Source organism: Pristiophorus japonicus, chromosome 18 (assembly GCF_044704955.1).
Source record: "Pristiophorus japonicus isolate sPriJap1 chromosome 18, sPriJap1.hap1, whole genome shotgun sequence".
Lineage (NCBI taxonomy): Eukaryota > Metazoa > Chordata > Chondrichthyes > Pristiophoridae > Pristiophorus > Pristiophorus japonicus.
The window spans coordinates 47,644,756-47,670,241 of NC_091994.1; the positions used below are offsets into that span (position 1 = coordinate 47,644,756).

Below are 25,486 nucleotides of genomic sequence, written 5' to 3' on the forward strand. Positions count from 1 at the left end.
TGGGATGTGAGGAGAATTAGGAATGAGCATACCGTTGTTGTCCCCAAGGGATTCAACCTCGCTGGTTATCACGGCCGCTATGACCTGCCCCCCAATGATGTCCAGCACTCTCTCTTCCAGCAGGCTGAGGTCATAGTTGTCAGCCTACCCCCCACCTGTCTGCCGCTGCTCCCTCCGATGATGCGCGACCTTTGCCTGCAAGAGAAAGAGAAGTGCGTGAGTGAGTGTGGCGCAATGTGTTTGGGTGATGTGCCTGCCATAGTTGAATAGCTGTCAGTGTGCGCAAGGTGAGAGATGTGGGTGTGATGTTGCAGCAGTGGTAAGGTTGTGAGGGTGAAGTGAAGCTCTGATTGTAAGGTGTGAGTAGTGATGGGTAGAGATTTTTGGTAGGTGTGTGCTGGGGGTGTGGTACATGGAGCAGTGTGTGAGGCTTGTGGTGCAGATGGTGGGATATGGCATTTGCTGTCCTTGACCACCCGTGTGAGGTCATTAAACTTCAGCTGACACTGGATGGCTGACCTTGGGACCGCAGTGTTGGCCATGACGTGGGCGTCTCTGTCCTGCCAGAGATTTCGCGAGGAGTGTGACGAGAGCTTCCTGCCAGTGTGGGGGAAGTGGACAGCCCGCCTCCTCTCCACGGCCATGACCAGTGGCTCAAGAACCACTTCCAAGAATCTGCGGGCTCTCCCTGTGCTGATACTCCGCCATGGGTTTGCACTAACGTCTTCTTCCAGTTGCAGTTGTGAGGGGCTTGACAATGAGGTGCTGCAGCATTAGTGCATCTCCCCTTTAAGTACTGAATAAAGCCTGTAGCAAACATGACTGGGAATTAGACTGGACCCAATATTGGCCCATCTTGAGCGTTAAGTCAATGAGCAGCAGTTTTAGCGTGAAATCAAGACTATGATCATGATAATTGTAGGGGAGGATGAAAACCCCCTCATTTTACCCAGAAGGAAAAGGGCTGTGGGATCTGTCTGTGCTACAATGTGAAATTGAAACCGAGACGGTTTGACCTTGGCAGAGCATTGATTGGACGGGGGAGGACACCGGAGGGCCAATGGTGGGACAGAATCAGCCCGAAGCATAGGGCTTTCAAGCCAATGGGAGAGCACTTGCTCGGAAACTGTGGGACTGACTCATCGCTATTATCGGGCTATTGTCTTCCCCATGTTTACACTATGGAAGGAAATTATGCAGACGTTCAGAAAACTAGGGATCCCAAAACAAACCAAGGGCCTACACAATGGCTACAGGAGGCCAACCCAATCAAGCCCTACTCAAACCTTGAGTAGGTTAGAGAAAACTGAATTGGAGGGAAATTATGCAGACCTTCAGAAAACTAGGGAACCCAAAACAACCCAAGGGCCTACACAATGGCTACAGGAGGCCAACGCAATCAACACCCACTCAAACCTTGAGTAGGTTAACATCAGTGGAAAAAACCCGCAATAATCTAAAACTGCTGCATTTTTCAAAATCACAAAGCCCACCAATGGGAAGGATCGATTTCAGCAGGAGAGGCGGACTGGATAATTTGGCTATAAAAAGGGGTTTCTAATGCATTGTGTGTGGTTCCCTGCTCTTGTGATCCAACAACCTTCCTGACACCGAAGATAGAAGAAACAAACCACCAGACTGCAGAAGGAACAGTAGTGATATAACCTCCGGTTCCCAGAACTCCCAACTCAGTTAGGCCAGGAAAGGTGGGAGGTTGGGCATTGTACTGCTAAACTTGTGTAAAGATTTTCGTTGTGTTCATTTAGTGGGATTTAGGGGGATTGTTTTGTTGGTGTATTGCTGTTTGTTGAGATATACCTTGTCAAATAAATTGGAAGCTGAAGTTCCTCTTGGAATCACCTTGTCTCAGTTCTATTGTAAGACTCCTGATCGTGAGTCGTATGTCAGAACAGTGTAAGGGAAGCTAGGAGCACCTCGAAAATGCTCAACTGTGTGTCACAGGCTAGGGAAGAAGGGGTTAGGAGTGTTTGACACTCACAAGTGCCTCACAGGCTAGGCATAAGCTGTGGGGGTGCACAAGTCTCAAAAACCCCCTTCATAAGCTGTGGACACAGTCTTTCCAGGGGTGCTCTTGCAGCACTCAGGGTACCTCACAGGCCAGGCATAAGCTGTAAGGGCAGAAGCCCAGAGAGATCGAAAACGCTCAACTGTGTGTCACAGGCTAGGGAAGAAGGGGTTAAGAGTGTTTAACACTCACAGTTGCCTCACAGGCTAGGCATAAGCTGTGAGGGCAGAAGCCCAGAGATAGACACCCAAGGCACAACAACACTCCCTGAGTTGGGAGTGAGAACCCCTTACATAATGAGGACTAAGCACGAATTTTGCAAGCTACCTAGACCATTTTGACCTGATGCAGCTTAACATCGTTGGGCCAGGACACTGTGCATTTTGTGGCCGTATCCAATTTCTGGGCCATTCTCCCTTTAAACAGCGAGGTAGAAACATAGAAACATAGAAACATAGAAAATAGGTGCAGGAGTAGGCCATTCAGCTCTTCGAGCCTGCACCATCATTCAATAAGATCATGGCTGATCATTCAGTTACTGAAAGGAACATGTCAGATGGAACAGAAACCAAGATATTTGTGTAATGTGGCTATAAACTACAGACCTAGAGGGTTGGACTCTGTTCTGGACAGTCCCTCTCCTTAAAATAACAGAGCACAGTTCCTGCCCGGATCCCAGGTGTGTGTCAGTCTCACTCCCACCCGGGGCAGCTGGTTTGGGCGTCACCAAACCTCCTTCAAATATTGGAAGCTGATTGGCCGAAGCCACCAACCGCGCAGTTGAGCTTCAACCAATCTCCTTTGGTATTTAAATGAGGTGCAATTGGCTCTCAATGACTTGATTCTGTGAAAACTGCAGCGACTCAGATAATACATTGTATTTAGCAGTTAGTTGAGTAGAATTTATAGTCATACTGGTCAGCTGCTGGTTGACAGCCGGTTAGAATATGATAGTCAGCTGGCTGGCACGTTAGTACTTCGGTAACTAGTTATAACTTCAGTCCCTTCCCTGTTAAGCATGTTCACTCATGTTGGAGCACTGGTAATACACACACAGCAAAATTGTCTAAACACTAACTGAGGGGGTTCACCGACAGATTGAGTCAGGACTCTATGTGGGAGTCACACAGTAAGTGTCCCAGGGTGAGGAGCTTGCTGTATGGAGAATGTTTCAGATGGTTTCTCTGGGAGGGAGCTGCCAGTAACATGCGCTGTATCAGTGTGTGGTGCAGAAAGTGTCCCAGTCCTCCAGCTTTATAAGGTGTCTGTATTAATAAGAGAGCCACAAGCTGAGAGTACTGCATCAGACTGAGGTATGGCGGAGAGTTCTTGTTATTGGAGGAGTAACCTGCAATTTAAACTCCAGCCCAGGACAGATGAAGCAGAAACTGAGAAATATCAGGCAATAAACTATCTTCTGATTAAGATGTCAGTCAGTTGCTAACAGTGCTGAGGTGTCTCTGCCTCAATCTGACGGTCTCTGACGCTGAATGGGCGGATTTCCGATCCTTGCCCTGGTTGGTCAGTGTGAATGGCTCTAGTTTGCATGGATTTTCTGCCTGGTGTGAATGGGTCTATAACGACTCAATGGGCAGCTGCTGCCACAGATACACTCAGGGAAGGCAGGCAGCTTAGTGGCAGGAACGATGCAGACGCTGTGCTTTTTCTGGTCTGTGGCTGGGCTGTCAGTACAGACACTGAACTCTGCTCCTCCCGCAGCAGCATATGGGGCGCTTGGGGTCACTTTTAAAGAGTCAATGTGTAATGTTTAATCCCTGCTCTTTTACAGGCGGACAGTCTTAGTCTCAGACTCTGACTCAGCCTCCAGCCCTGACCGTGAAACTAGGGGACACGGCCACACTCGACTGTAACATTGGAACGGTTGATAGCAATAATGTTTATTGGTACAAGCAGACACCAGGAGCAGTTCCTCAATGGATCCTCTATTACCATCACTCTCTCAGTGCCCCAACCTGTGGTTCGGGGTTTACCAGCGACCGTTTCACATCGAATGTCAACAGCGGCCACAACATTTACCAGTTAATCATAAAGTCCGTGGAGGTGAATGACGCTGCCGTCTATTACTGTGAAAAATGGTTTTCAGCAAGCAGTGCTTATGTATCACAGTGACAGAAGGTAACAAAAACTGGGAGTAGCAAATGTTATACACTTAACATTTTGCATCTGAAAACATTCTAATGTTTTACATTTCATAAAATCACTTTAATGTTTTTTTTTTATACAATATTTTTCAATTTATCCCATTTCAGACTTGGGAGCATTGAGTCTCACTGCCCAGTATTGGGTGTTGCTGACCTTTAATGTCAGTGTGTGGATGTTGCTGAGAGTTCATTCCTTCCTGTCCCACACCAGCTGGGACACTCGCAATACATGGAGTCTGATTAATGCTGGCACTGGAGCTTCTGAATGTGTTTTCTGTCTGATTCCAGGGTCCTGGGTAATTGTATGGACTGAACCCTAGAACATCTCACTGTGGGGGTGTTCGGCAAAGGGACCAAGCTCTTTGTAGCAGGTAAGTGGCTGGGAAATCCCTCCTGCAAGGACTCTGTGTTTGAACATTTAGACATTCATTAATAATTTAAACTATTATTTCTACTATTTGTTAGACATTAATTTGAGTGAAAATGCTGATTGCAGTACAATCCTGTTTAGTGTCTAGTACTAGCTCTGTTAATTAGTGCTGTGTAATTTTTGAATTCTAATTGAATTGTTTCCCAAAATTATCTGAAGATTAATTGTTAAACAGTTGATGCAGATAGAATCTGGGTCACGGTGTCTGGTGCAGTTTATTCCAAACCTGGATGGAGGGCAGTGCTGGAGAAAGGGTTAAATGATTTTCCCCTCAACCCCACCCCACTCCTCCCATGGTTGAGCTGCTTTAGTTAACAATGGTAGGAATGTTTTCAACATTAGCTGGATTGGGATGGATTATACTGAAGACATATGTGGTTTGGTTATTGCTACTGAATCAAGTTTGTTCCACTCCATACTAGGCTGACACTCCAGTTCCATATAGAGGGAATGCTGAACTGTCAGAGGACATCTTTGGCTGAGATGTCTGAAAGATGTCTGCTTCCTCGGGTAGATGTAAAATATCTCGTGGCACTATGTTGAGAGCAGAGGTTATCCATGGTGTTCGGTCAATATTTATCCATCGATCAACATCATTGGTTATCAAATTGCTGTTTGTGGGACTTGCTGTGTGTAATTTAGCTACCATGTTTTCTACATTACAAAAGTGACTACTCTCTTTTTAAAGTACATAATTGGCTATAAAGCCCTTTGGAACATCATGAAAGGTGCTATATAAATGCAAGTGTTTCTATTACATTAAAACATTGAAAAATAAATTGCATTGATGTAGCACCTTTTAAATGAATCTAGGGCAGAGATATCTGGTATTACTACACCTTTTTAATAATTAGTTATAAAATTGTGTAGTACTGAGGTCAGATAACTATAGTAATATCTATATTCAAGAAGGGGGATAGAACATGTCCTGGGAAGTATAGACCAATCAGCTTAACATCGGTGGTAGGAAAAATAATTGAATCTCTACTAAAGGAGAAAAAAATCTAAACTAAAAAATATAATGAAGTCAGCATGGATTTCAAAAGGGAAATTCTTGCTTGACCAACCTTATTGAAATTTTTGAAGATATAACAGAGGGAGTGAACAATGGTAATGAAGTAGATGTAATTTATCTAGATTTTCAAAAGGGCTTGGATAAGATACCCCATAATAGACTGATGAGCAAGGTCAGAGAACACGGAGTGAGGGGACAACTAGCGGAATGGATCATTATCTGGCTTCAGGACAGAAAGTGGAGAGTAGGAGTAAAGGGTAGCTATTCACAGTGGCAGAAGGTGGGTAGTGGTGCCCCACAAGGATCAGTGCTGGGACCACTGTTCATTCAACCGATTTAGACTTTGGAATTAAAAACACAATTTTCTAAATTTGCATTTGGCACCAAATAAGGGAGAGGTGAGTGGTCGATACCAAGGAGTACTGCAATAAATTACAGGAGGACATTAATAAACTTGCAGAATGGCCATATCATTGGCAGATGAAGTTCAACACAAATAATTGTGAGGGTTTTCATTTTGGTAGGAAAAACAGGGAGGTCCTGTATTACTTGGAGGGTGTGAGTCTAGGTGGGTAGAGGAACAAAGGGATCTGAGTACAAATTCATATCTGTAAAGGTTGTGACACAGGTTAGCAAGGCCATTACAAAAAAAAAGCAAACCAAGCACTGGGGTTTATTTCTAGAGGTATAGAATTGAAAAGTAGGGAAGTTATGCTAAACTTGTATTGAACCTTGGTTCGACCACACTTGCACTGTACAGTTCTGGTTGCCATATTATTATAAAAAGAATAGAGGCACTGGAGAGGGCGTGGAGAAGATTTACAAGGATGATGCCTGAAGTGAGGGTATACATATCAGGAAAGGATGAACAGGCTGGGTCTCTTATCTTGAACAAAGGTGGCTGAGGAGTGACCGATTAGAGGTCTTTTAAACTATGAAGGGTTTTGATAGTCGATGGAGAGAATGTTTCCACTTGTAGGGAAGAATGTAACTTGTAGCGTCTTTTTCAGAAAGATAGCGCACCTGAATGCATGACTGCACTGACATGTTGGCCGAGACATAGTTCCCGATTCCATATATTTCTCCTTCCCAATTAGACTGATCACGATCGGTCGTTCTGGATCTGTTTATTGCCATAGATGTAGCTCCGTGTTCATTATTCTGTCATTCTTACCCATCCCCAACATTCCCCCATATTCTGATTTGAATTGTGATGCGTTGCGCTCTAATTCACATTTGTCTGCACCGATTTCATCCTGATCATCACCTCCCCAACAGTTACTCCCTCCCTGTGCCAGTTGAGGTCCTTGACATTGCCTTTTGAGCCAGTTCAGAGATGCCGAACCCCATCCAATTCTCTACTCCCACGTACTCTCGGACACTGTACCCCATCCAACTCCGTACACTCTCTCCATTCCTCACAGTTCATGCTGGAACTCCCCTTCTGACTCTCATCCAAAAAAGCACTGCTCCCAGCCACTACTCCCTTCCCTCTTCCCTTCGTAGTCATCCATTTCCCTCGGCACTGCTCCTTTGTGTCCTGTTGCTAAATGATTCTGGTTGCTGCACATGAAGGCTGGAGCTCTGGTTCTGGGTACAATTACCCCCCCCCCCCCCTTGGGGTGTGGGGACCATAATCTGTCTGTAACTGGACTCCAGTCAGACCGACACTGCTGTGAAAAGGCTGGATGGTTTGTGCTGATGTTTGGTATTGACCGCTAACACCCGGACTGGGCCCACACCACTGGCTCACTAAATTCTGTCGTTTGCCGTGCCGGTGGGTTAGTGTTGCTGCATCGTTAACATCACCGGCTACCCCACATCAGCAATTGTATATTTTCCTTTTTTGTTTAAACAAAACACTTTGCAACTTCCTATTTCCGACCATGTACACTTGGATATTGAGAATCGTCCCTCCCATTCCCTCAGGATCCTGTCCATGGGAGTTGTGAGCCTTGCCCCAATTGACCATTCTTCATAGATTGGCCGGGACAGTGAGTGTCTGCGGGTCATTCACCTGTCAATGGCCTTGTCCTGTCCTCGCCTCACACCCACAACAGCGCACCTTCCCAGTGGGGGAGTGGGAAGTGGAAAAAGGGTCATTGGATATCAACCAGGAAAAGGAGATGTTGGCATTTTGTTTCTCCTCTCCCAATCTCTGGGTAATGTGCATCATCACGTCCCATGGACCAACCTATCACTTGACTGGTCTGTGGAGCTCAGGATCACACATGGTGCCTTCACCCACTGGCACAGGGGAGGGTTTGAGATCTCTTTATCCTTCCTGTGGCAGTGGGTGGCACCACAGGGGCATTAGTGATGGGTGGTAAGGGGCAAATTGTAGAAGGGGAATGTGCTACCAGTAGGACAGGGTGTGGGCCACTTTACACTGGCAGTGTGTCTCCCAAGTCCCTTAATGACTCTGTGCCAAAACACCACCGCTGGGGCAGATTTTCAACTTGAAATCTCTACTTGCAGAGGTCACTGGTTCGTGGTCAGGGTGAGGTCTTGGATCACTCCTCTCCCTAACCAGGGATACTGAGGCCAAGTGAAGGGTCCCTGGTGCACTCGCCCTAGATCAGCTAACTTGGCACAGACCGGGGATGGATCCTGGGAGCAGGAGGTGAAGTCCCAGAGCGAGTGATGCTCTAATCCACCCAGTCACCAGGAGGGTCCGAAACAATAATTGTATGTCAAGAAATTGTAGTTCTTTCTGTTTCGATAAACCATGTTCAACCTTGAAGGGACAATGCACTCACTGTGAACTTCTGGGGCCCACTATAGGAAGCTGCAACCTTTAAAATCTGTTTCTATTAAACTCTGAAATATGTTAAACATTTCTATAACTTTATTCAAACACTCCTTCTCTGGTTCCTATTGCAGCTCAGCAACTCCCTGAGCCTTCACCTAAAAGTACTCGGGCCTTCAGCCGAGGAGATGAGCGCTAAAGGAGCAGGCACGTTAGTTTGCCTGGTCAGCAAACTGTCCATGGGCTTCGCTGCGGTCAGCTGGACAGTCGATGGGAGTCCGACGAGCAGTGAGGTCCAAACCAGCGCGGTGTCGCGGAACACGGACAACACCTTCAGTCTCAGCAGCTACCTGACGGTCCCCGGTACAGACTGGAGCAGTGGGAAGGTGTACTCCTATATAGTTCAACAAGGGACAGCTTCGAAAACATCCGCTACAGTCGCACAATCCAACTGTTAAATAGATCGAAGCTTCACTCGCGTATGCTGCCTGATTATTGGGCGTGTCACTTGCCCCATTATCCACCCTGTATCCCTCACCAACCCCATCTTCTTTCCCCTACCCCATTCTCCACCCTCTCCCCTTGGTCTCTGCTGCATGTTGTGCTTCTGTTTTGCATTGTGTGGTTCTGCTGTATCATTTGAAATGTTTGTACCCGAGGCAGGTTTGTTCAGCTTCTCCTATTAAGAGGCTGCACAAGGGTTACAGTGACCAGGTACTGGTCTAGAATCAGAATTCATTTGAAATTGATAGTTTGTTCAACAACACCTGAAGGATTTAATGAAGATAGTTTATGATCTGCTAACAGCACCAGGCTGACAATGACTGACTGTGACTGATCTAACTTCCAATGAAGAGAATCTGTGCAGGAAATATTTGTTTTGTCACCATGTGTACCCTCCCCAGCCCTGACACCACCAAGTGGTCTAGATGTGAAGGGACCCAACACTTTGCTACAATTCTGGTTCTGTCTCCATGCAACCAAGAATGTTGAGGGAAGCCATGGAATGGTAGAAATTTATTGCGCTGGAGGAGGCCATTCGGCCCATCGTGTTTGTGCCGGCTGTAAAGCAGCTATCAGCCTAATCCCACTTTCCAGCTCTTGTTTCGTAGCTTGGCAGGTTACAGCATTTTAAGTGCATATACAGGTACTTTTTAAATGTGATTGTTTCTATCTCTACCATCCTTTCAGGCAGTGAATTACAGACCCGCACCACACTCTGGGTGAAAACATTTCTCCTCAACTCCCCCTGTTCAATCTTTGTAAATCTGTGCCTCTGGTTATTGACCTCACTGCTAAGGGATTTATCCAGGGGTCTCAATTTTATACACCTGAATTAAATCTCCCCTCAGCCTCCTGTTCCAAAGAAAACAACCCCAATCTATCCAATCTTTCCTCATAGTTAACATTCTCCAGTCCTGGCAATATCCTCGTGAATCTCCACTGTACCTTCTCATACAATCACATGCTTCCTGTAATGTGGTGACCAGAATTGTATGCAGTATTCTAGCTGTGGAATAACTAATGTTTTATGCAGTTCAGGAATAAAATCCCCTCTTGTATTTCAATCTGCGGCTAATAAAGTAAAGTATCCCCTTTGTCGTTAACTGCATTATCTCTTTGTCCTGTTACATTCTGTGGACATGCACTGCAAGATCCCTCTGTTCCTCTACAGCTCCTAGTATCCTACCATTTATTGTGCATTCCATGCCTGGTTATCCCTCCCTAAATGCATTACCTCATTTCTCATGATCAAAGTTCATTTGTCACTTTTCTGTCCACCTGACCAGTCCATTGATATTTTCTTGCAGTCTACAGCTTTCTTTGTCACTATCAACCGTAAAGCCACTTTTTGTGTCAACAAACCTCTTAATCATGCCCCCGACAAAAAAGTCTAAATCAATGCTATGGACTAATTCGTCAGAGAGGAAATTGCAGTGGATCTGACCACCATCTTTCAAAGATCCTTGGATATGGAAGTTGGGTCAGATCTGTGGAGGGTTGTCACTGTAACACATTGTTTTTAAGGAATGAACTAGCTAACGATAAACCAGTCAGATTAACAGTCGCAATAGTATTCTTCTTGGTCACAATACAGGATGAATTAATACTCACCTAGAGACATGGGCTCATTAAGAGCAAGCAAGGTTTCACCTGTGGCATTTAATAGAACTCTTTGAGGAGCGAGGTTATTGATGGGTGAAATGTAGCAGATGTTGTGTGTGTGTGTGTATATATATATATATATATATATATATATATATTATGTAATGACTCGAGTCTTGTTACTGTAAACGGCCTCTGGTGTAAACCTGATCCAACTTTATTTGTGCTCATAGTACCCGCTCTTATATACCAGTGACCGTACGCACGCCCGTACAGCCCGATGACCTGCGACAGTAGTGGTGTCTGGTGACCCCAAGCATCAATACATAACATCCCCTTTCAAGATGTTAATATCAGTCTCTTTACAAATTAAGACGGTTTGGGATTTTCCTCTCATGAGTTGATCATCTCAGTTCAACTTTAGTTCTCGGCGAGCGTTCTGAGTTAGTTGTGACTGAAGGCTGAGTAACTGATCTGGGAATGGTAATGACCACATCAGAGACTGAAGGTCCAGGTTCAGTAATGACAGCAAAGTCCTTTGATGAATGAACATGGGTTGGTTGGTCACTGACTGCATCTTTCTCAAATGGTTCCAGTTCATGCGTGTGCTGCAGTTTAACCTGATCAGCATGTTTGCCCATTCTTGAGCAAGACAATAAACACTGTTATCCTCCTTGGCTGTAACAGTACCGGTGATCCACTTTGGACCTTCACCATAGTTCAGTACATAAACTGAATCGTTGACACAGATGTCACGTGATGCACCACCATGATCATGATACCATTGCTGACTTTGACGTCTGTTTTCAACGTGATCATTCAGATCAGGATAAACAAGAGAAAGCTTGGTCTTGAGTTTGCTGTTCAGCAGGGGAAACCCCAGTAAGCGTATGAGGTCTTGTCCTGTAACTGAACAATATACATGACAAACGAGTCTGCAGTGAATCCTGAGTTACACGTTTCATAATCTCCTTGATCATTTGAACAGCATGCTCTGCTTGACCATTAGAAGCAGGTTTGAATGGAGCTGACCTCAGATGTCTAACCATTGAGTTTCATGAACTCCTGAAACTCAAGACTTGTGAAGCAAGATCCGTTGTCACTCAATAATGTCAGGCAAACCATAAGTAGCAAACATGACACGAAGGCTCTCAATATTAGCTGTAGATGTACTGGATGACATAATAATACACTCTATCCACTTTGAATATGCATCCACCACAACAAAAAACATCTTTCCCATGAAAGGGCTCGCAAAATCGATATGGATCTTCGACCATGGTTTAGATGTCCACGACCAAAGACTCAGCGGAAATTGTGCTGGTATTTTACATAGCTGCATGCAAGTATTGCACTGATGCACACATGATTCCAGATCAGAGTCAATTCCAGGCCAACATACATGAGACTTAGCAATGGTTTTCATCAGGACAATACCGGGATGAGTGTTATGTAGTTTACGTAAATATTTTTCTCTACCTTTCTTAGGCATAATGACACAATTACCCCAAAGTAAACAATCTGACTGACTGGACAGCTCAACTTTGTGACGGTTGTAAGGTTTGGTCTCATCACACATCTCCATATGTATTGCAGACCAATCACCACTGGGGGCACAACGTTTCACAACCGATAAAATAGGGTCATTGCTGATCCAGATCCTAACTTGTTGAGCAGTGACAGGAGTTCCTTCACTCTCAAAAGCCTCCATTACTAACAGTAGATCTGCAGGTTGAGGCGTCTCCATATCAGGTGTGGGCAAAGGCAGACGACTCAGTGCACCGGCACAATTCTCAGTGCCCGGTCTGTGACAAATAACATAATCATAGGCATACAGCATCAACGCCCACCTCTGGATACGGGACGATGCATTGATATTAATACCTTTGTTTTCCGAAAACAATTAAATAAGTGGCTTGTGATGCATTCCGAGCTCAAAGGAAGACCAAACAGGTACTAATGCATCTTTTTGACCCCATACCCACAGGCCAAAGCTTCTTTTTCTACCATGCTGTAAGCTCTTTCCGCCTTTGACAAACTTCTCGAAGCATACGCAACAGGTTGTAGCTTACCCGACTCATTTGCTTGTTGGAGTACACATCCAACCCCATATGCTGAAGCATCACAGGCCAATACAAGACGCTTACACGGATCATAATGAACAAGTAACTTGTTTGAACAGAGCAGATTCTTAGCTTTCTCAAAGGCTCTATCTTGAGACACACCCCAGATCCTGTTGTCGCCTTTTCTGAGTAGCATGTGCAGTGGCTCTAATAAAGTGCTCAATCTGGGTAAGAAACTACTGAAGTAGTTGAGTAGTCCAAGGAATGAATGCAGCTCTGTCACATTCTGAGGCCTGGGTGCATTTTTGATGGCCTTAGTTTTCGAATCAGTAAGCCTGATGTCATCAGCAGCAATCTTCCTCCCCAGGAATTCAACTTCAGATACCATGAAGACAAACTTTGAACGTTTCAGCCTGAGTCCCACTTTGTCCAGACGATGTCGGACTTCTTCAAGATTATTCAGATGTTCAGCAGTGTCGCGACCTGTAACCAGAATGTCATCTTGAAACACGACAGTTCTCGGAACAGATTTCAGCAGACTCTCCATATTCCTCTGAAATATGGCTGCAGCCGAACGAATTCCAAAAAGACACCTGTTGTAGACAAACAGTCCTTTATGGATGTTGATGCAGGTGAGTTTCTTCGAAGTGCCAACAAGCTCCTGTGTCATATAAGCCGACGTCAGATTTAGTTTAGTGAACGACCTACCACCAGCTAGCATGGCGAGCAGGTCATCAGCCTTCGGTAACGTATACTGATCCTGTTTCAAAAATCGGTTAATCATAACCTTGTAGTCACTACAAATCCTGACAGTGACATCACTCTTCAATGCAGGAACAATGGGACTGGCACACTCGTTAAATTCGACCGGTGATATGATCCCTTCACGTTGGTGTCTGCCAAGCTCAATTTCAACCTTCTCCTTCATCATGAAAGGAACAGACCGAGCTTTATGATAGACAGGCTTTGCATCAGAATCTAGCTGAATCTGCACCTTGGCTCCAGAAAGATTACCAATGCCCCGTTCAAACAAAGCAGGAAACTTCTTCAACACTTGAGCACGCGAAGTGTCATCCACCGAGGACAATGCTTTGACATCATTCCAGTTCCACTTGATTTTCTCGAGCCAATTCCTGCTGAACCACGTTCGGATAAACAGCTGGGATGATCCATAATGCTAAAATCATGAACTACACCATCATATGACATCTTGACTACTGCACTGCCAATCACCGGTATGAGTTCCTTAGTGTAAGTACGCAACTTGGCATTGACTGGACTCAGCTTAGGCTGCACAGCCTCAGTGTCCCACAGCTTGTCGAATGTCCTTTGGCTCAATATCGACTGACTCGCACCTGTCAGCTTCACATTAACAATTATCGGCTGGCTCTTTCCCTAGAATGAATATAGACCATACACTTCCTACCCGGCTTGTGTATCCGGGCCAGCACTGGACTGATCATCATCAACAATGTAATGAGTGGCAGCACGGTTGTTCAGTTTTGGGCACATTCTCTGAAGATGCCCCACTTTCGAACAGCCATTACAGGCGTATTGTTTAAACTAACACTGATGAGGCCAATGATTGCCCCCACAATGCCAACAGGGTGAAATCAAAATTTGTACCAGTTGGCAGACTCTGAGCAGCTATAGGTTTCACATAAGCAGTCGAGTAGGCCTTGCCATAAGCAGCTCTGCCAGAAGACGACACAATCTTGTTTACAGTAGCTGCCGTGGTGCTCCGATTCTTCATTGATATCTGCCTCAAATTATATCAGTCGTTATGCATGCCTGGGCAGTCGCGTGGCCTTTCTCAAATACAGCTTCTCTTCGGCCAAAAACTTCCGAAGAATTATATCATGGTTGATGCCTATCACGAAGAAATCTCGCAACGTGTCTTCCAACACGTTCCCAAACTTACACGGCTCAGCAAAATGTCAAAGGTCAGCGATGAATCCCGACACAGCTTGGTCCTCAGCACAAACATGCGTTTAGAAACGATAGCGTGAGATAATGATCCCCTCTTTTGGCTTAAGATGGTCACACACCAAAGCACACAAATCCTTGTATTCTTTGTCCATTGGATGTAAAGGCGAGAGAAGATTCTTCATAAGGCCGTAAATTTTCGGATCACAAATGGTGAGGGAAACCGCCATATGCCGAAATGCATCAGCCTCTCCCTCCATTTTGTTGGCCACAAAATACTGATCCAGGCGGTCGATAAAATCCTCCCAATCCTCGCTTTCCGCAAATCTCTCCAGAATTTCAACAGTGCCCATTGTTCATGCGAAGGTTCTTAAGTCGCCAAATGTAATGACTCAAGAGTCTTGTTACTGTAAATGGCCTCAGGCGTAAACCTGATTCAACTTTATTTGCACTCAAAGTACCTGCGTGACATAGTACCCGCTCTTATATATCAGTGACCGCGCACACGCACGTACAGCCCGATGACCTCCGACAGTGGCGCCCCCTGGTGTCTGGTGACCCCAAGCATCAAGACATAACAATATGGAGTTTCAAAAAGGGGTTTGATAACCTGCAACATTAGAGGTTTGTTGATAAAACTAGGGGGAATTGTTGGACGGAGATAGAAGATATATCTGGGATGAGAGGCTTTAGATATGAGGAGGGTTGAGAGTAATTGAGGACTTTTGCAGATCAAGGAAGGTTAAGAAAAGATCTAATACAGTTGCTCAGAACTTTTGGTAAGGTAAATCGGGTAAATCTATTTCCAGTGGTTGGTGAATTAGTAACTAGAGGGAATAAATATGAGATCATCACCGAACGAATGAAAGGAAAGGGCTGGTGAATGTTTATGTTGTGGAGGGGAGTTAGGACTGGGTGGATGAAGGGTGATATGTCCTTACTATGCACACGAGGCCCATACTTGAGAGAAGGTCACTCTGTGACCAGTTACCTTTATTACCAAGACCTCAAGTGATGAAGGTGGTAGAGCTTCCCCTTTTATACCTGAAAGTCCAGGTTAGGAGTATCTCCCACGAGTTCACCCCCTTGTGGTCAATGTTCTCAAGGTGTACAACTTAGGTCAGCTTATACATTGGTTACAATGATAGTTGAATACATGACATCACCTCCCCCCCCAAAATCTTATTGGGATCACAGGTTAAGTCTCTCTGGTGGTTTACGCTCCCTTGTAGAGCGCCTGAGTTGGGGCTCCGGTTGTTGGACGCTGGCCTGAGTGTCTGATGTTTGCGGTGCCTCAGGCCTGTCCGGACTACCCACAGTGACTGGGCTCTCCTCCACTTGGTTCCAGTGTTCGGTCACCTGTGGTGGAGTAAACTCTACGTCGTGTTCTTCCTCTGCTTCTTCTATGGGGTTGCTGAACCTCCTTTTAGTTTGATCCACGTGTTTGCGGCAGATTTGTCCATTGGTAAGTTTAACTACCAAAACCCTATTTCCCTTTTTGGCAATCACAGTGCCTGCAAGCCATTTGGGCCGTGCAGCGTAATTAAGGACAAAAACAGGGTCATTGACATCAATACATTGCACCCTTGTATTCCTGTCATGGTAGTCACATTGTGACTGACGCCTGCTCTCAACATTTTCTTTCATAGTGGGTGTATAAGGGATAACCAGGTTTTGAGCATCCTTTTCATTAGCAGCTCTGCGGGTGGAACCCCTGTGAGCGAGTGTGGTCGGGATCTATTGGCCAACAGGAGGCGTGATAAGCGGCTTTGTAGGGAATCCCCTTGGATTCTGAGCATCCATTGTTTGATTATCTGCACTGCTCGTTCCGCCTAGCCGTTTGAGGCCGGCTTGAACGGTGCCGTTCTGACATGGTTGATTCCATTGCCTGCCATGAAGTCCTGGAATTCAGTGCTTGTGAAGCACAGGCCATTGTCGCTGACCAAGACATCCAGTAGACCATGGGCAGCGAACATTGCCCGTAGACTTTCTACCGTGGCAGAGGATGTGCTTGAATTTAAAATGGCACACTCAATCCATTTGGAGTAGGCGTCTACTACAACCAAAAACATTTTTCCCATGAAAGGACCTGCGTAGTCCACATGAATGCGTGACCATGGCTTGGCGGGCCAGGACCAGGGGCTAAGGGGGGCTTCCCTGGGTGCGTTGCCCAGCTGAGCACACGTGTTGCACCTGCGAACACAAAGTTCCAGGTCTGCATCTATCGCTGGCCACCAAACGTGTGACCTGGCAATTGCCTTCATCATGACAATGCCCGGGTGCTCATTGTGAAGTTCTCTGATAAACACCTCTCTGCCCATCTGGGGCATGACTACTCGGTTTCCCCACAGTAGGCAATCGGCCTGAATCGAGATTTCATCCTTGCGCCTATGAAACGGTTTAAATTCGTCAGGGCATGCCCCGTACGTGGCTGCCAAGTCCCTTTTCAGGACACATTTCTTAACTAAAGACAGTAGCGGGTCTTTATTTGTCCAGACTTTAATCTGATGGGCTGTCACAGATGAGCCTTCGCTTTCGAAAGCTTCAACAGCCATGACCATCTCAGCATCATGCTCAGTTGCCCCCTCAGTGGTGGCTAGTGGGAGCCTGCTGAGTGCATCGGCGCAGTTTTCAGTGCCTGGTCTGTGCCGAATTGTGTAGTCATAGGCAGCTAATGTGAGTGCCCACCTCTGTATGCGGAAAATGCATTCGCATTTATGGCCTTGTTGTCGGCCAAAAGGGACGGTAGGGGTTTGTGATCTGTCTCCAGCTCAAATTTCCTGCAAAACAGGTATTGGTGCATTTTTTTTACTGCATATACACATGCTAGCGCTTCCTTTTCTACCATCCCGTAGCCCCTTTCTGCCTGGGACAGACTTCTGGAGGCATAACCTACCGGCTGTAACTGACCATTGGCATTAACATGCTGCAACACACACCCGACACCATAGGACGACGCAACGCACGTTAAAACAAGTTTCTTACATGGGTCATATAACGTTAGCAGTTTGTTGGAGCATAACATATTGCGTGCTCTATCAAAAGCCCTTTCCTGGCTATCCCCCCAGACCCAATCGCGACCTTTGCGTAGGAGCACGTGTAGCGGCTCTAACAGCATGCTCAATTTGGGAAGAAAGTTAACAAAATAGTTCAGGAGCCCCAGGAACGAACGCAGCTCCGTTGTGTTACGGGGTCTGGGTGCTCTCTGGATTGCTTCTGTTTTGGACGCAGTAGGTCTGATCCCATCTGCTGCTACCCTCATCCCCAGGAATTCTACCTCTGGAGCTAAGAAGACATACTTCGCCTTTTTCAGTCGCAGCCCTACCCGGTCCAGTCTGTGTTGCACCACCTCCAGGTTGTGGAGGTGTTCTTCGGTATCACAACCCGTGATGAGGATGTCATCTTGAAAAACCACTGTCCTTGGAATCGACTTGAGAAGGCTTTCCATATTTCGCTGAAAGATCGCGGCGGCCAAACGAATCCCAAACAGACATTTGTTATACTCAAACAACCTCTTGTGTGTCGTGATGGTGGTCAGCTTCTTCGACTTACTCACCAGCTCCTGGGTCATGTAAGCTGAGGTCAGGTCCAATTTTGAAAAAAGAGGTCCTCCGCTCTCGGTAGCGGGTACTGGTCTTGGAGTGACACCCGATTGATGGTGGCCTTGTAATCGCCACATATCCTGACCGACCTATCCGCCTTGAGCACCGGCACGATCGGACTCGCCCAGTCACTGAATTCAACTGGCGAGATGATGCCTTCCCTCAGCAGGCAGTCCAATTCGCATTCTATCTTTTCCCACATCACATACGGCACCGCTGTGGCCTTGTGGTGTACGGGCCTGGCGTCCGGGTTTATGTGAATCACTAACTTGGCCCCCATGAAAGTGCCGATGCCGGGTTGAAATAACGAGTCAAATTTGTCCAGGACCTGTGAGCATGATACTTGCTCCACAGAAGAAATTGCATTGACATCGCCCCAGTCCCAGTTCATGACAGCAAGCCATCTCCTCTCCAGTAATGTGGGACCATCCCCCGGAACAATCCAGAGTGGCAACCTGTTCTCCGAATCTTTGTGGGTCACGATTACCATGGTGCTGCCTAGCACCAGAAAGGTCTCCTTTGTATATGTCCGTAGGTGTGCGTCAATCGGCAATAATTTTGGCCTCCTGGCCTTGGACACCCACAACCTTTCGAACTGTTTGATACTCATCAGGGACTGGCTGGCGCCCGTGTCTAGCTCCATTGATACTGGGATGCCATTGAGGAGCACTTTCATCATTATCGGTGGCGTCCTGTTATATGAACTGTATATGTGCTCCACATGAACTCGCTGAACTTCAGCTTCCAGCGATTTCCTCCAATATTCATTTGGCCTTGTAGGCCTTACATCGGGCCCGTCCTCCTTCATACATCAACCTGGCTGCAAGCTTCCTGCACATATGCGCCAAGTGACCGCTGACGTTGCAGTTTCTTCAGGTATATTGCTGATACCTGCAAGCTCTGGCTGGGTGTTTGCCTCCACATCTTCAGCATGAGCAGGAGGCCCCGTTGTTGGAAACAAAAGGTCCATTACCAGTCGATTGTCTCTGACTGTTTCTGTAACTGTCCTTAAGCGCACCATTAACAGGTGTTGATGGCCCCATTACTGGCCGCATTGTCCATTGCGATGGGATGAATCGCCGTTCAGCTAGCCATTGTCTCTGTTGAATTCCCCCTTTGGGTTTGACTACATGCTGAGGCATGTCCAATTGCCCTTGTCTGCCTGGAGAACTGTGTGCCGCGTTAACAATGTTGACTCCCTGGTCGTTTTCCACATTTGAGCCAAGATTTTTGTCATACATCATTCTGGTCTCTTCCTCCCCTGAGATAAATGTCTGGGCTATCAGAGCCGCAGCTTCCAAGGTCAAGTCTTTAGTCTCAATCAGTTTCCTGAAAACCCCAGCATGCCCGATGCCCTCAATAAAAAAGTCTCGCAGCATCTCCGCTCTGCATGAATCTGGGAACTTACATAGGCTCGCCAGTCACCGGAGATCTGCCACGAAGTCTGGAACGCTTTGTCCTTCTCGCCGCCAGTGCATGTAAAACCAGTGTCTCGCCATGTGCATGCTGCTCGCTGGTTTAAGGTGTTCCCCGATCAACTTACTGAGCTCTTCGAACGTCTTGTCCACTGGCTTCTCTGGCGCTAGAATGTCCTTCATCAGGGAGTACGTTCTGGATCCACAAACCGTCAGGAGATGAGCCCTGCGTTTGTCGGCCGAATCCTGTCCCAACCATTCCTTAGTGACAAAACTTTGCTGTAACCTCTCAATGAAGTCGTCCCAATCATCACCAACACAGTATCTCTCTTCTGTGCTGCTAGTGGCCATGCTCGTGTCGTTAGAATCCCAGTTTCTCGTCGCCAATGATATGTCCTTACTATACAGTATAAATGCACACAAGGCCCATACTTGAGAGAAGGTCACTCTGTGATCAGTTACCTTTATTACCAAGACCTCAAGTGATGAAGTAGGGTGGAGCTTCTCTTTTTATACCTGAAAGTCCAAGTTAGGAGTGTCTCGCATAAGTTCACCCCCTTGTGGTCAATGTTCTCAAGGCATACAACTTAAGTCAGCTTATACATGGTTACAATGATAGTTGAATACATGACAAAGAGGAGCCAGTGGATGTGATGTATTTGGACTTCCAGAAGGCATTTGACAAGGTGCAACATAAAAGGTTACAGCACAAGATAAAAGTTCACGGGGTTGGGGTAATATATTAGCATGGATAGAGGATTGGCTAACTAACAGAAAACAGAGAGTCGGGATAAATGGTTCATTCTCTGGTTGGCAATCAGTAACTAGTGGGTGCCGCAGGGATCAGTACTGGGACCCTAACTATTAACAATCTATATTAACGACTTGGAAGAAGGGGACCGAGTGTAACATAGCCAAGTTTGCTGACGATACAAAGATGGGAGGAAAAGCAATGTGTGAGGAGGACACACAAAATCTGCAAAAGTACATAGTCAGGCTAAATGAATTGGTAAAAATTTGGCAGATGGAGTATAATGTTGGAAAGCATCAAAAAATCAAAGAGCAGTCGGTGAGCGGGAGAACGAGGAGGAGGAGCAGCGTCGAGTCGGGAGGCCTACAAGAGGCCAGCCGGTGCAGCTGCACCAGGGAGGCAAAAAAGAAGTAGAAAGAAATTGAAAGGTGACGTCACAGCCAAGGGGGTAAGTGATTGGCTGGTGATTGGTGAGTAGCTTTTCTTTTTTCTTTTCTTTATCAGTAAGTAACCTGTAGCATTGTTGTTGCCAAATTAAGTTAATCTAAGGGTTGAGACATGGCAGGAGAGCTCAGACATGTGTTATGCTCCTCCTGTAATATGTGAGAAGTCAGGGACGCTTCCGGTGTCCCTGACAACTACGTGTGCGGGAAGTGTATCCGCCTCCAGCTCCTGACGGACCGCATTGCGGCACTGGAGCTGTGGGTGGATTCACTCTGGAGCATCCATGATGCTGAGAATGACGTGAATAGCATGTTTAGCGAATTGGTCACACCGCAGGTAAAGGGTACACAGCTAGATAGGGGATGGGTGACCAACAGGAAGAGCAGTGCAAGGAAGGTAGTGCAGGGGTCCCCTGCGGTCACCCCCCTGCAAAACAGATACACCGCTTTGGGTACTGTTGAAGGGGATGACTCATCAGAAGAGAGCAGCAGCAGCCAAGTTCATGGCACCGTGGGTGGCCCTGATGCACAGGAGGGCAGGAAAAAGAGTGGGAGAGCTATAGTGATAGGGGATTCGATTGTAAGGGGAATAGATAGGCGTTTCTGCGGCCGCAATCGAGACTCCAGGATGGTATGTTGCTTCCCTGGTGCAAGGGTTAAGGATGTCTCGGAGCGGGTGCAGGACATTCTGAAAAGGGAGGGTGAACAGCCAGTTGTCGTACACGGTGCAAATGTGGTCTAACCAAGGTTCAACACAGGTTTAGCATAACTTCCCTACTTTTCAATTCTATACCTCTAGAACTAAACCCCAGTGCTTGGTTTGCTTTTTTTATTGCCTTGCTAACCTGTGTCACAACTTTTACCGATTTGTGAATTGTACTCAGATCCCTTTGTTCCTCTACCCCACCGAGACTCGCACCCTCCAAGTAATACGTGACCTCCCTATTCTTCCTACCAAAATGTAATACCTCACATTTATCTGTGCTGAACTTCATTTTGCCAGTGAAATGCCCATTCTGCAAGTTTATTAATGTCCTCCTGTAATTTGTTGCAGCACTCCTTGGTATTGACTATTCACTCACGCCTCACAATTTGGCACCATCCACAAATTTAGAAATTGTGTTTTTAATTCCAAAGTCTAAATCAGTTGATGTAAATTGTGAACAGCAGTGGCCCCAGCACTGATCCTTGTGGGACACCACTACCCACCTTCTGCCACTGTGAATAGCTACCCTTTACTCCTACTCTCTGCTTTCTGTCCTGAAGCCAGATAATGATCCATTCCGCTACTTGTCCCCTCACTCCATATTCTCTGACCTTGCTCATCAGTCTATTATGGGCTACCTTATCCAAGGCCTTTTGAAAATCTAGATAAATTACATCTCCTTCATTACCATTGTTCACTCCCTCTGTTATATCTTCAAAAATTTCAATAAGGTTGGTCAAGCAAGAATTTCCCTTTTGAAATCCATGCTGACCATTCATTATATTTTTAGTCTCCAGATCTTATTTTCTCCTTTAGTGGAGAGATTCCATTATTTTTCCTACCACCGATGTTAAGCTAATTGGACATGCAATACCTATATTTAAGGGGGATAGAACATTAAGCTTTCATCAGTCCTCTGGCACTACACTGTTTTCTAACTAATTATTAAATATGTGTAGTAATACGTCTGCTATCTCTTCCCTAGATTCTTTTAAAAAGGTGCTACATAAACGCAATTTCTTTTTCAATGTTTTGATGTAATAGAAAGAGACACTTGCATTTATATAGCACCTTTCATGATGTCCCAAAGGGCTTTACAGACAATGATGTACTTTAAAAATAGTCACTTATGTAATGTAGAAAACACAGCAGCTAAATTACACCCAGCAAGTCCCACAAACAGCAATTTGATAATAACCAATGATGTTGATCGATGGATAAATATTGACCGAACACCTGTGGATAACCACTGCTCTTCAACATAGTGCCACAAGATATTTTACATCTTCCTCGAGAAGGCAGACATTTGGTGCAAGGGTCAAGGATGTCTCGGAGCGGTTGCAGGACATTCTGAAAAGGGAGGGTAAACAGCCAGTTGTCATGGTGCATATAGGTACCAACGATATAGGTAAAAATGGGATGAGGTCCTACGAGACGAATTTAGGGAGCTAGGAGCTAAATTTAAAAAGTAGGACTTCAAAAGTAGTAATCTCAGGATTACTACCAGTGCCACGTGAGAGTAGGAATCGCAAGATAGCTCAGATGAATACGTGGCTTGAGGAGTGGTGCAGAAGGGAGGGTTTCAAATTCCTGGGACATTGGAACCGGCTCTGGGGGAGTTGGGACCAGTACAAATCGGATTGACTGGGCAGGACCGGAACCAATGTCCTCGGGGGAGTGTTTGCCAACGCTGTTGGGGAGCAGTTAAACTAACATGGCAGGGGGATGGGAAGCTATGCAAGGAGACAGAGGGAAATAAAATGGAGGCAGAAGCAAAAGATAGAACGGAGAATAATAAAAGTGCAGGGCAGAGAAACCCAAGGCAAAAAACAAAAAGGGCCACATTACAGCAAAATTCTACAGGGGCAAAGTGTGCTAAAAAGAGAGGCCTGAAGGCTCTGTGCCTCAATGCGAGGAGTATTCGGAATAAGGTGGATGAATTAACTGCGCAGATAGCAGTTAATGGATATGATGTAATTGACATCACGGAGACATGGCTCCAGGGTGACCAAGGCTGGGAACTCAACATCCAGGGGTATTCAACATTTAGGAAGGATAGATAGAGAGGAAAAGGAGGCGGTGTGGCGTTGCTGGTTAAAGAGGAAATTAATGCAATAGTAAGCCGGGACATTAGCCAGCATGATGTGGAATCGGTATGGGTGGAGCTACGGAATAGCAAAGGGCAGAAAACGCCAGTGGGAGTTGTGTACAGACCACCAAACAGTAGTAGTGAGGTTGGGGACAGCATCAAACAAAAAATAAGGGATGTGTGCAATAAAAGTACAGCAGTTATCATGGGTGACTTTAATCTACATATTGATTGGGCTAACTAAACTGGTAGCAATGCGGTGGAGGAGGATTTCCTGGAGTGTATTAGGGATGGTTTTCTAGACCAATATGTCGAGGAACCAACTCGAGAGCTGGCCATCCTAGACTGGGTGATGTGTAATGAGAAGGGACTAATTAGCAATCTTGTTGTGCGAGGCCCCTTGGGGAAGAGTGACCATAATATGGTAGAATTCTTTATTAAGATGGCGAGTGACACAGTTAATTTGGAAACTAGGGTCCTAAACTTAAGGAAAGGTAACTTCGACGGTATGAGCTTGAATTGGCTAGAATAGACTAGCAAAGGATACTTAAAGGGTTGATGGTGGATAAGCAATGGCAAACATTTAAAGATCACATGGATGAACTGCAGCAATTGTACATCCCTGTCTGGAGTAAAAATAAAATGGGGAAGGTGGCTCAACCGTGACTAACAAGGGAAATTAAGGATAGTATTAAAACCAAGGAAAAGGCATATAAATTGGCTAGAAAAAGCAACAAACCTGAGGACTGGGAGATATTTAGAATTCAACAGAGGAGGACTAAGGGTTTAATTAAGAGGGGGAAAATAGAGTATGAGGGGAAGTTTGCAGGGAACATAAAAACTGTCTGCAAAAGCTTCTATAAATATCTGAAGAGAAAAAGATTAGTGAAGACAAACGTAGGTTCCTTGCAGTCGGATTCAGGTGAATTTATAATGGGGAACAAAGAAATGGCAGACCAATTGAACAAATACTTCGGTTCTTCTTCATGAAGGAAGACACAAATAACCTTTCGGATGTACTAGGGCACAGTGGGTCTAGTGGGAAGGAGGAACTGAAGGATATCCTTATTAGGCGGGAAATTGTGTTAGGGAAATTGATGGGATTGAAGGCTGCTAAATCCCCGGGGCCTGATAGTCTGCATCCCAGAGTACTTAAGGAAGTGGCCCTAGGAATAGTGGATGCATTGGTGATCATTTTCCAACAGTATATCGACTCTGGATCAGTTCCTATGGACTGGAGGGTAGCTAATGTAAAACCACTTTTAAAAAAAGGAGGGAGAGAGAAAACGGGTAATTATAGACCGGTTAGCCTGACATCAGTAGTGGGGAAAATGTTGGAATCAATCATTAAGGGTGAAATAGCAGCGCATGTGGAAAGCAGTGACAGGATCGGTCCAAGTCAGCATGGATTTATGAAAGGGAAATCATGCTTGACGAATATTCTGGAATTTTTTGAGGATGTAACTAGCAGAGTGGACAAGGGAGAACCAATGGATGTGGTGTATTTGGACTTTCAAAAGGCTTTTGACAAGGTCCCACACAAGAGATTGGTGTGCAAGATCAAAGCACATGGCATTGGAGGTAATGTACTGACGTGGATAGAGAACTGGTTGGCAGACAGGAAGCAGAGAGTCCGGATAAACGGGTCCTTTTCAGAATGGCAGGCAGTGACTAATGGAGTGCCGCAGGGCTCAGTGCTGGGACCCCAGCTATTTACAATATACATTAACGAATTAGATGAAGGAATTGAGTGTAATGTCTCCAAGTTTGCAGAGACACTAAACTGGGTGGCGGTGTGAGCTGTGAGGAGGATGCTAAGAGTGACTTGGACAGATTAGGTGAGTGGGCAAATGCATGGCAGATGCAGTATAATATGGATAAATGTGAGATTATCCATTTTGGGGGCAAAAACACAAAGGCAGAATATTATCTCAACGGCGGCAGATTAGGAAAAGGGGAGGTGCAATGAGACCTGGGTGTCATGGTACATCATTGAAAGTTGG

The 25,486-nt window shown here is 45.8% G+C and overlaps 1 pseudogene; it reads left to right on the forward strand.

Moving 5' to 3' along the window:
• The first annotated feature begins 3,044 nt into the window (after positions 1-3,044).
• The window catches only part of LOC139229029 (Ig heavy chain C region-like), a 61,066-nt pseudogene continuing 38,624 nt past the window's right edge, over positions 3,045-25,486 (forward strand).